Raw genomic sequence first — 12033 nt, forward strand, 5'->3', positions numbered from 1 at the left:
CCGCCCGCCGTCCGCGCGCCTACTGTGTGCCGGGCGCGCGCCGGGGGGCGGGGCCGCGCGCCTACTGTGTGCCGGGCGCGCGCCGGACGCCGGGCCGCGCGTCCTCGCCGCGCCGGGAGGGACTCCGAGTTCCGGGAAGCTCGGAGCGCCCGGGCGAGCGGGTTCGCCTCTGCCTGTGCGGCGGCCGGTGGCGGCCCCCCCCCGGAGGCTCCGGGGACTTCCTGCCCCGCGCGGAGGTCGGAACGGCCGCTCCAGCCCACTCACGCTGCGAGCTCGGAACCACCGGGTCTGGGTCCCCCGCCGGTCGGGCCCGGCCTGTGGAGCGCCGCTGTTCCCTACCCCGCCGGCGCCGGGCGCTTAACCGCAGCTTCCCAAATAGTTGTTGGCTCGGATGGGTCCACTCTGTACCCCGCCCCCGGGACGTCCTGCGGGGCCTTCAGAGCCGGTCCTTACCTGGGAATTAAAGCTACAAGCACCTCCTGTACCTCCTCTCTTTTCATCAGTGATTCTTGAATCGGCACCATTTGGGACAGTGTTACAAATGCAAATTTCCTGACCCCACCCCAGACCTACGGGATCAGAAATTCGGCAGGTGGGGCCCAGCCAGGTGTATTTTAACAAGGCCTCCGGGTGATTCTGGTGCATACTGAAGTTTGAGACCCGTGTTTGATCCTCGCAGCATCCTGTCAGTCACCAGGGAGGGCTCAGGTGACCACCCCCAGTTTACAGAGGAGACACCTGAAGCCTAAGGGAGATTAAGTCACGCGACTATCCTGCGGGAGCGCTGTGACTAGGACCCGGGTCTCCTGTGCTCTGGTCTCAACGAATATTTATGGAGTGCCAGCTATGCACTGTTCTAGGTGCTGGAGAAGCTGCAGGAACAAGATAAAATCCCTGCCTTCCTGGAGCTAACAGTGGGAAAAGACAAGCTGTAAATACACAAACAAGTAAGTAACTTGTACGTGTGTTAGTGATGAGTGCTATTGAAACAATAACTAGAGCATAACCTGAATCCAAGTAAATAGGATAAAGAATGGGATGTTATTTTATAATAGGATGGGTAGAGAAGGTGTCACTGAGAATGTGATACTCACACAGAGACCTGAAGAAATTGAAATAATGGAACCATGCTGACATTTGGGGAGAGTGCCATCCAGGCAGAGGGGGAAAAAAGCTTCTAACGTGTTTGCAAACTGCTTACAACCGCCTGCTCCTCGTGATAACATTAACATTCTGATATGGGGTAACTGGCTTCCATAGACTCTGCGCTGTGGTCGGAAAACCTAGCAGAAGGCCAGATATAGTAGGTGCTTAGTACATGATGCGTAAATGGCTAAGTCGCGTATACATAGAATTATAACACAGATCAGCACTTGATGAGGTCCTGAAGAAGGAATAAGGGTCATGGCATTGGCAGATCAGAGAAGATCGTAATACCCTTAGGATCTGGGCCAGCAGGGCTGGAAGAAAAAGTCTTCTAAGCAAAGTGTAAAGATGAGAAGTCTTGAAAGTACAGAGGGCTCGGATTGCCGAGGGCCAATGAATGCCAGGATGAAGACTGTGGGATTTATTCTGTGAGTAATGGGGAGCCATGGAAAGTGAGCAGGCGAGTTACAGGGCTAGAGCTAAACACGTAGGCCCGGTGTCTGAAGTGGTACACTCTCACTCACTTCCAGATTTGGCCTCAATCACAACAAAAGTGAGGACGATTTCCTTTTGAAGGTCTAATGAAGGCATTTGTTTCTGTGAAAATCCTGAATAATTGCATCCTTTTTAAATTCTGTTTATTGGCTATCTTTTTACTAACTAGCTGTTTCATTATAAAAGTTATATGTGTGGTAAAAAATAAATTCCAACAGTATAGAAGGACATAAGGCAAAAGTAAAAGCCCCTTTCCCTCTTCTCCCACTTTCCTGGTCCTACTCCCCATAGGTAACCAATATTCACATTTGTTTCATCTTTCCAAGGATGTTTCACACGTATACAAACATGCATACGTACATATAGGCATTGATCAACTTTCTTGATTGCAAGCTATAGAAACAAACCCTCTGGATAATTTCAGTAAAAAGGGGATTTAATACAAGGTTCTTTTTGTAGTTCACAGATCCCATGAGGGCCAGAGAACCAATCTTGGAAGGCCCACAACCAAGAACGATGCACCACATCACGCCATGGCTGCACCCTATACTCAGATGGAGTCTGCACAGGCCCTTTTTGGAATTACCAGCTCCAGAGTGAGAGCCTGAGATGAGCGCATGTAAATGGCTCAGCCTGGGTCATGTGTTCTGCCTGGCAAAAAAGGGAGAAAGTGCATTTCTGGCCTTCTCAGCATATATAGCAGAAGGCAGACTCCAGGATAGGTGCCCTAGAAGGTAGGAGACTCTCCAGAATAGGGAGGGGGTTCAGATACTGGGCAGCCAAAAAGGGTAACAAATGTCTACTACAAATATTCCCTCAAGAGTGAATATCTGCTGCTTATACCTGCCCTGCTTCTCCGACTCTGGGAAGAAAAGCCTCCTTTCTTTTAGGGAGCCTCCCTCCCCACTCTCAGTCTGTATGGCTCAGTGGTTAGCATATGTCCAAGCCCATCCTGATTGCTTCAGCCCAGGAGTTTTTGCTAAAGCAATTGGGAACAAGGGCCTCTGTGCTCAGGTTGTCAGCTGTCAGGATGTCCGGATGTTGTAAGCCACACTGTGCTTGCCCTGCCACCACTTGAAGACAGTCTGCCTGGGAGTGAAGCAGAGACAAGTGATGGAAAGAGATGGAGTCGGAAAATCCTCGCAGCTCCCCAATCCTCCCCCATTCTTTTTGGTAGGTTTGTTTTGAGCAGGGTTGTCATCCCCTGCAATCCCAGCCTTCACAAATGCATATTTTACTTTTTGAATGAATGAAGTCATATTATGCAGGCTATTCAGAATCTTACTTTTTAAAAAATTTAACAAATGGCTTGGGCATCTTTCCACGTAGGTGAATATAGATCTACTGTATCCTTTTTAGTGCATGTAACACCATTAAGCAGACGTACCCTAATTTATTTAATCATTTTTTAATGATGCACAATTAGCTTGTTTCCAATGTTCTATTATAAAAAAAAAATCTTGCGCTGACAGTGCTTACAGCAGTCAGGGTCCCAGCAGGAGACGACGGTACACTTGGCTGAAGAAATGAGGAACATTTACTAAAGGACTAATTACAGAACTGTAGGCAGAGTTTACTAAGAGCCACCAGAGCTGGTGCAGTACTCCAAAGCTGCTAACAGTGGGGAGCCATTGCCACCCCAGGCCTGAAGGGGGAAGGGAGAGGAGCAGTTACTGGAATTCTGCAAGAGAGAAAATGGAGACTTCTGGCTGATAGGAGTTAGGACCTTTGGTAGAGGGACACAGCCAACCTATGGTAACCTAGTAGGGAAAAATCCGCAGAGGAATAAAATCCTCTGACCTCCCCCTCCTCCTGCGCTCTAGTGCTCCTCCTTGGCCAAACCCAACTGTTAGCCGAGGTTTGAGCCTGCTGCTGTGGTTCCCCACCCCCCACCCCCCAGTCATCCTCCCAGGGTTCAGAGCAGGGAGGAGACTCAGTGGTGCATATAAACATTCCAGCACCTTGCTGCTCAAAATGGGGTTCTTGGACCAGCAGCCTTGGTACCACCTGAGAGCTTCTTAGAAATATAGCATCTTGCATCCACCCCAGACCTACTGAACCAGAATCAGCATTTCAACATGACTCCCAGGTGATTCACATGCACATAGTTTTCGAAGCATGAATCCAGCACATCTTTGTACACAAACCTCTTATGCAAGTGTATCTGTAGTCTTATTAAGTATGAACTCTCTTCCAATATTTTTTCATTGATCCCTCTTGTTGTTGTTTTGGGTCCTCTGAGAACCAGATGCCAAGGTGTTCCCCCCCCCCCCCGCCCCCAGGAGAAATGCTTGGATAAAGGAGGAAGGAGGAGGAAAAGGGAAGGAGGGCCTTCAGACCCTAATGCAAATGCTACAGCTGGGAGATGGGAGTGGGAAGGAGGAGGCTGGGGTAGGAAAGCTCCAGAGTGCTGTGCGGTTCCAGAAATGTCTCAGCCAAGCACTGGGGAGTCCCCAGGCAAAGGTGGCCTGCTAGGGTGTCCTGCAACAGACAGAAGTAGCTGGGTTCTTGTACCCCCCTGCTTAGTCACTGACTGGGAGAAACCAGGGGAAACAGCCTCAGCAAGAACTTCACAGAGGATTAGAAGGCACAGCAGCTGGAGGCTGTCCGTCAACTGTGCTCCGCCCAGTGGGTTCTCTTGAAGGGTGATCTGAGCAGTGTACCTCCATCACCAACACAGTCCTCGTCCGACCAACATTGATTGAGCGCCTTCTGTGTGCCAGGCATTGTGTCTGTGATGGCATACTATGGATGATAGGGATGGCCCCTGGCTCGCAGGGAATTCCACATGATTGCAGAGAGCGTGGTTTATGAGCTTTCACTGTCAATTCAGAGGAAGGTGTCACAGTTCGGGGTATCACTGACAGCTTCGTGGGAGAGCTTGGCTACAGGTTAGGCAGAAAGACTGGGAGAGATCTGAGTTATGGTAGGAAAAGCGAGGAAACAGGTTGGAAAGAGGGAACAGGAGGACTGGATTCCAGAGACCCATGCAGTGGCTTAGGGAGGAGGTACAGAGGGCCTGGAAGTAAAATCATCTCCAAAGAGTATTTTATTACTTTTGTTTTAAGCTCATCTCTTGAGCACTTGTGAATCTATTTCTGTGGATATGACATTGCAGACTCAAAAGGATATGAACATTAACATTTCTAATAAATGTTGCCTAATTGCTTTCCAAAGGGTTATACCAGTTTGCCTTCCTACCAGCAGTGGTAGGAATAAACAGCCTGTTTATTCACATCCTTGACAACACTGGAATGAATAACCTTTTAAATCTTTGCCAATCTCATAGATGAAAAAATATTTCAGAGTAAGTTTAATTTGCATGCATTTTAAATAGAGAAATTGAACATATCTTGATACGTTTCTAGACCATTTGTATTTCTTTTTTTTTTAATTTTTTTTTTAAAGATTTTATTTATTTATTTGACAGACACAGCGAGAGAGGGAACACAAGCAGGGTGAGGGGCAGAGGGAGAAGCAGGCTTCCCGCCGAGCAGGGAGCCCGATGCGGGGCTCGATCCCAGGACCCTGGGATCATGACCTGAGCTGAAGGCAGTCGCTTAACCGACTGAGCCACCCAGGCACCCTGACCATTTGTATTTCTTTATTGGGGGAACTGTCTATTCAGATCTTTCAGCCATCTTTATTTCTGTTCTTTTTATTTCCTTGTTGATTTACATACTGGGTAAATGTCATCTGCAGATGTCTCTTTCTGATTTGTCTTTGTCTTTATATTATTTTGGGCCTTATGGAATACTAAAATTTTTATGTAGTCAACTTTATAAATCTTTTCTATAATGGTCTCTGGGTTTTTTCCATCCAATACTTTTATTGTTGGATTTTTTTTTTATTATTTTACCTTTAATCTTATTTACATCTTTAGATCATTTGGATCTAAATGGTGTAAGGTATGAGGATAGCCAAATGGCTGTCAGGTTGCTCCAATCATTGATTAAATCAGCCATCTTTTCCCCACTAATGTTTGAAATACCACATCTACCATATATCACATTAAACTCCCAAAGGGATGAAATGATCCCTATGAAGGGAGCTAATACGACAAATCAAAAGTGCCTTCTACAGAAATCCGTTTGTTGGTTGAACAGCTGATGAAATGAGATGGTGTGGTCAAAGAACAAATAAGCTCCCCAAATGAACAACAAACCCAAGGGAAGGACAAGGTACTCAATTTGGGAAGTGGTACAAAAAGAATTAAGGTCCCAGGTGAATTTGCCCTCGGTGGGTGCCAGCTTGTCATTGTTAATAACCATTCCTTGTGCTTTCCCTCTGCTAATGAGCTGTTGTATTTCCAATAGCTCCCAAGTGGTCCCAATGCTGCTGGTCTAAGGACCACACTGAGTAGCAAGGGGCCAGACACCTTCCGTTTGCCGTTGTAGAAACTCTTCCCCCCCTGCTTTGAGCCTGGGGAGGCTGGCTGGGTGGACTACATCACTCAGTCCTCCCAAAAACCCTACTTGGGAGATACCATTATTATTACCACCATTTTACAGATGAGCAAATTGCCTAAGGCCACAGAGCAGTCTGTGATGGGGCTGAGGTGTGACATCACGCAAGTGGGCTCCGAGGTTGTGCTCCTACGCATGAAGCTAAGTTGCCTTTTGGCCTGACAGCAGTCTGCCAGTGAATTGTGGGGTGGGAAATCCTGAATTCAGAGTCAAGAACCCTGGACACAGACCACTGCTCTGTCCCAGCCATGTTCTTCGACACTGGCTAAATCACCTCCCTTCTCTGAGCCAAAATTTCCTCCTCTGTCTACCTTGCAATGCTGTCTGGAGAGTGAAATGAAGAATAAAGTCTGGCGGTTTACGGCACACACAGATGCTCGCTAAATGACAGCTCTTACCATTAGCTGGGACTTGAACCCAGGTTGTGTCAGATCAACCCTCGCTTCTCTATAGCTGAGCCTGCATCAGGAAGCATTCCAATGTGGTAAGCTGATCCGAGACATCATGAGTTGTAATCCTTGTCTGTTTTCTAATCTGACCGCAGATCTTAATTGTGTTGAGCATCTGGATGGAGGCCAGAAGGCACAGCTCCAGGACTTTCCTCTCACACCTGCCTTCTAGTACCATCCGGCAGACTCTGTTCCATGGGCGGAATCACTTCCCACTAGTCGAGTCTCCACAGCAGGTCGTCCTGTGTAGGAGCCGCTTTGCAAGTTCACCGCAGGCCCATCCCCCTCCTGGAGCCCATGGGGAGGTGCTCAGGGCAGGACGCTTTCCCCCAGGGCGGCTGTGAGTCTACGAGGGCGGCAGGTGAGATCCTCCCTGTACCTGAGACACCAGCTTGTTCGAGGGCCCTTCCCCTACTCTGTGTCTCAGGCTCCCCATCCATAAAATGAGAGAATCAGACCAGATTTATGTCTCTTAACTTTTTTGGCTGTGGTCCCCTTGAGAATAGAGAATATTCGATAAAAAGCTTTGGAGTAGCTTTCCAGGATGTAAAATATTAAAAAAAAAAAAGTACAGCTTACTTACTCTATCCTTCTATGGGAGATACAAAACTATTCATTGCCCTGAGCTGGGATCCAGCAGAGGGAGTTCCACATTAACCTAAAATGTGATTTCAAATCTCTGATATTACTTTAACATTCAGGTATCCATATAAACATTACTTCCTCAGAGAAGCCTTCCTAAACCCGTCAACTATTCTGTTATAAGCCCTTTTAGCACCCTGACTCTTCTTCAACACACTAACCACAACTCTAGTAAGTTACCTTTTTTTTTTTTTTTAAGATTTTATTTATTTATTTGACAGAGAGAGACACAGTGAGAGAGGGAACACAAGCAGGGGGAGTGGGAGAGGAAGAAGCAGGCTTCCTGCTGAGCAGGGAGCCCGATGCGGGGATCGATCCCAGGAACCTGAGACCGTGACCTGAGCCGAAGGCAGACGCTCAACGACTGAGCCACCCAGGCGCCCCATAAGTTACCTTTTTAATATCTGTCTATTCCATTGCGCTATAAGCACCATGATGTCAAAAATACCTCTCCTGACAAAGACTCTCTCCTTGCTCAAACCCTAGCCAGGCTCCTCTGAGCCTTCTTCTCAACTAGACCTCAACCTTGGCCTATAACGAGGACAGAGTCTGAACACAGATGATTTTATACATCTACCTCCCTTTACATTGAAGACTTAAATGCTGACAGTTTTTAACAGCTCAAGGCTGCCCTGGTAGGATCACCCCAGCCCCCCTTAAATATCTGCTGGAGGAAGCTCACGGCTATCCAAAGAATTAACCGTTTATTGTAGTTAACACCTAACCGTCCGCCCCTAACCACCCTCTCTTAGAGAGTTTACTAAGAAGGGCTTCCAATTATAAATCCTTTCTCTGTCCCTTTGAGATGTATGTGTATCTCCTACAAATCAAGAGTGTCCTTCCCAAGGATGGAAAGCCCTTCCTTTACAATGTAATCATCAGGAAGGACAGGGCCTCTGCCTCCCAAGCCTCTGTGAGGATAGAATCCTCACTCTGATACTTGCCAGCCGCAGACACAGCTAGCATTTTCAGCATTTACGCTGATCACTCCTTTGTAATTTTGCACTTCCCTGACTCTATTTAAAATGCCCAGTCATTCTGTGCAAATCAAAGTTGAATCCATTCATGCTGGACCCTCTTCCCTATTGCAACAGTACGTTACTGATTAAGATCTGTCCTTACCACTTTAACTGGTGTCTGGTTTTGTTTCTCTTTGACACTTGCTCATTATAGCATGCCTAGACCCTAGCATGGTGCCTGGCACATAGTAGATGCTCAATATATACTTCCTGAATTAAAAGACTGTCGACTAAAATCATCCATTTGTTCTAGTTATTTATTGCTGAGTAACGGACCATCCCAAAACTTCATGGTATGAAATGCCAACTACCTTATCATACTCATGGATTCTGTGGGTCAAGAATTTGAAAAGGGCATCTCTTTTCTCCACTCCATGACATTTGGGGCCACAGATGAGGTGACCTGGATGGCTGGGGTGACTTGAATGGCTAGGGTGGAGCTACTTCCAAGATGGCTTCTTCACTTACCTGTCTGATGCCTGGGCTGGCTAGGCCGGCAGAGGTTTGGGCGCAGCTTGCACTGTGGACAAGATATCCTACCTGGGACTTCGCCAGCATGACGTTACCAAGATAGTCAGATTTCTTCCCTGGCAGCTCAAGGCTCCAAGAACAGGGATCCTGTAAACAAGATGGAAGCTTCGTGGCTTCTTTTTCCTAGCCAGTGAAGTCACAGAGCTTCCCTTCTACCATCATCTAATGGTTGAAGCAGTTACAGGTCTGCCCCTATTCAAGGCAAGGGAGTATCCAATAATTTGCAGCCTTGTTTTAAAACCACCACACTATCAGAGCCAGATTTGGGGAAAATTCTTGTGCAATCTATCCTGCGTATCACTTAGGATTAGATTTGGCTGCATAGGACAGAAAACCCATAGGAACAGTGGTGCAAACAAGACAGAAGCTTATTTCTCCCTCACATAAGCAAAGCCTGGATGGAGCCCATCAGAACTGGTTCAGTGTCTAGAGTGTACGGACCTGGGTCCTGCTGCCTTGTTGTGTCCCCAGCCTCTGCACACCTTTTACCTCATGACCCGAGGTGGTTGCTTGAGCTCTCGTCTTCACATGCACAGTCCGAAGGGTAAGGAAGTTTCCTTTAAGGACATTCCCCAGAAGCGCTGACAACCCCACTTACAGCCCGTTGGCTGCACACTCAGTCACATGGCCATGGCTAGCCGCAAAGGAGGCTGGGGATTCTAGTCTTTAGAATGTCTGATCTTGGGCGCCTGGGTGGCTCAGTTGGTTAAGCGACTGCCTTCGGCTCGGGTCATGATCCTGGAGTCCTGGGATCGAGTCCCGCATCGGGCTCCCTGCTCGGCGAGGAGCCTGCTTCTCCCTCTGACCCTCCCCCCTCTCATGTACTCTCTCTCATTCTCACTCTCTCAAATAAATAAATAAAATCTTTAAAAAAAAAAAAAAAAAAGAATGTCTGATCTTTAGACCATGGGCCCAGAGGAACAAATAAGCAAAAACTCAGGGTTCTACTCTTAAGGAAGGAGAGGAAAATGGATGTTGGCAGACATCCACTGGTGTCAGCCACACCTTTTTACTCCATTTTATTTCCTGTTCTGCCACTGACCTGCTGTGCGCTTGGACAAAATACTTTCTTTGGTTGTTGTTACCAGTTTCTCTGGTCATTAGGGAGGAGGGTGCTATGATCTAAGAAGGAAGCTCAAAGTATGAAGCAGATAAAAGTGTCAATGCTCTGATTTTAGGGAAGGGAACTGGGGCCCCACCCAGCCAGCCTCTTTTTACTTTCCTGGGTGGTCTCTGGGGTTTCTGGGAGCAGATTTTTGAAAACTCCCATATTAGGTTACTGCTGAGGGGTTTCTAGCAACAAGACCTCAAGAATTCATGTTCATTACATTTTGGGAGTAACTCCTCCCTGCACTTAACCAGGTTGTGCCTTCCATCAGATACCTCCCCAGCGAGTTCAGACAGATGCCACCAGAAGGCAGCGGGAGACACAAAGCCAGCTATTAATTGAGTACTTTCTGTGTGTCTGACACTATACTAAGGTCTGCGATCATGAAGTCACCACAGCTCATACTCTAAGTCCCTTACATTTTTGTTGTTGTTGTTGTAACAAGGCTAGGGTAAATTAAGCACGATCCAATGTACCAAGCATTTTAACAAAGTATGATGGTGTTATGGAGTGAATTGAGCCCCTGCAACAAGATATGTTGAAGTCCTAATCCTTGGTACCTATGAATGTGAATTTCCTTATTTGGAAATAGGGTCTTCACAGACATAATCAAGTTAAGATGAGGTCATTAGAGTGGGCCCAAATCCAATTTGACTGGTGTCCTTAGAAGAAGAGTACAAGAGACACAGAGACAGACACAGACGCACATCAGAAGAATGACAATGGGGGCAGAGATTGGAGTGACGCGTGCATAAACCAAGCAATGGCAGGATTGCAAGCAACACCAGAAACTAAGAGAAAAGTATGGAATGGATCCCGCACCTAGAGCCTTCTGAGAAAGCATAGCCTTGCTGATAGGACTAATTGATTTTGGATTTCTAGCCTCCAGAACTGAGAGGGAATACATTTCTATTGTTTTCAGCCACCCAGATTGTAGTACTCTCTTATGGCAGCCCTAGGAAACGAATAGAGATGGTCAGTTTGATGTGTCAGCTTATCTAGGTTTTAATCCCTAGTGTATTCAATCAAACACTTAGATGTTGCCATGAAGATATTTTGTAGTTATAACGTCTATAATCAGTTGACTTTAACTAATGGAGATTTAGCTAGGTGGGCCTGATTTAATCAGTTGAAAGTCTTTAAGAGCAGAACTGAGGTTGCCTTAAAAAAGAAGAAATTCTGCCTGTGAACTGTAGCTTCAGCTCATGCCAGAGAGTTTCAGCCTTCCCTTCCTGATGGCCTGCCCTAAAGATTTTGGATTCGCTTAACCAGCCCCTGCAATTGTGTAGATCAATTCCTTGCCATAAATCTCTTAATATATCTCCTGGTTCTGTTTATCTGGTGGAACCCTAACTAATACACAAAAAGATGATGCAATCTTGAAATGCATTTGCCTAAAAGGCTGTGGAGTTGTCTAAGGCTTCACAGAAGAGGTGGCTTTTGGCAGGGCCTTGAAGGGTAGAGAGGGGTTTGCCAGGTGGGGCAGGGCCTTTCAAGCAGGGAGAACACCATATGCAAAGGTTTGGAATGGTGAGACCCCGCTCCCCTCCGCCCCAGTGCTGTGGGGGTAGGCCTTGGAGTCACATTCTGAGGACCTCTTCCTGTCAAGTTGAGGACTTGAGCGTTGGTGCTGGAGGCCAGGGCTTCTCCTTTTTTTTTTTTTTTTTAATTTCTCTTAGTTCTGTCTTTTTATTTATTTTTCGTTTTGAATTGAGATATAACTTTCATAAGTCAAGTGCATATTTTTAAAAGAAGAACATGATGATTTTTTACTTATGTATCCACGTAATCCCCACTGAGATCAAACATGGAATCAAGGCTGGGATTAGGGTGAGTGAGGTCAGTGACTTGAGCTGTGCAAGCACAGTGTCAGATTCTGCCTTTATTTAAAATTTTGGTGTTTTGTTCAGGAATTTTTTGCTCTCATTTTGATTTTTAAAAGTATTGTTTATTTTTGGTCACTGATTTTGTTTTGTTTTGCCCATCCTATAATTTTCTGCCTTGGAGACAGCCTCATGCCTCACTTTAGTCTTGACCCTGTTAAATATTTCCAGCACCCCCACTGGCTCCTTCATTTCTTCAGTCCCCTCAAAGGAAACCTCTAGCCAAGGTCAGGGGAATGGATGGCCTGGGTGTGTGCGATCATATTACTGGTGCCTATGCATGTGTTTCTCGCC

Source organism: Neomonachus schauinslandi, chromosome 13 (genome assembly GCF_002201575.2).
Source record: "Neomonachus schauinslandi chromosome 13, ASM220157v2, whole genome shotgun sequence".
Classification (NCBI taxonomy): Eukaryota; Metazoa; Chordata; class Mammalia; order Carnivora; family Phocidae; genus Neomonachus; species Neomonachus schauinslandi.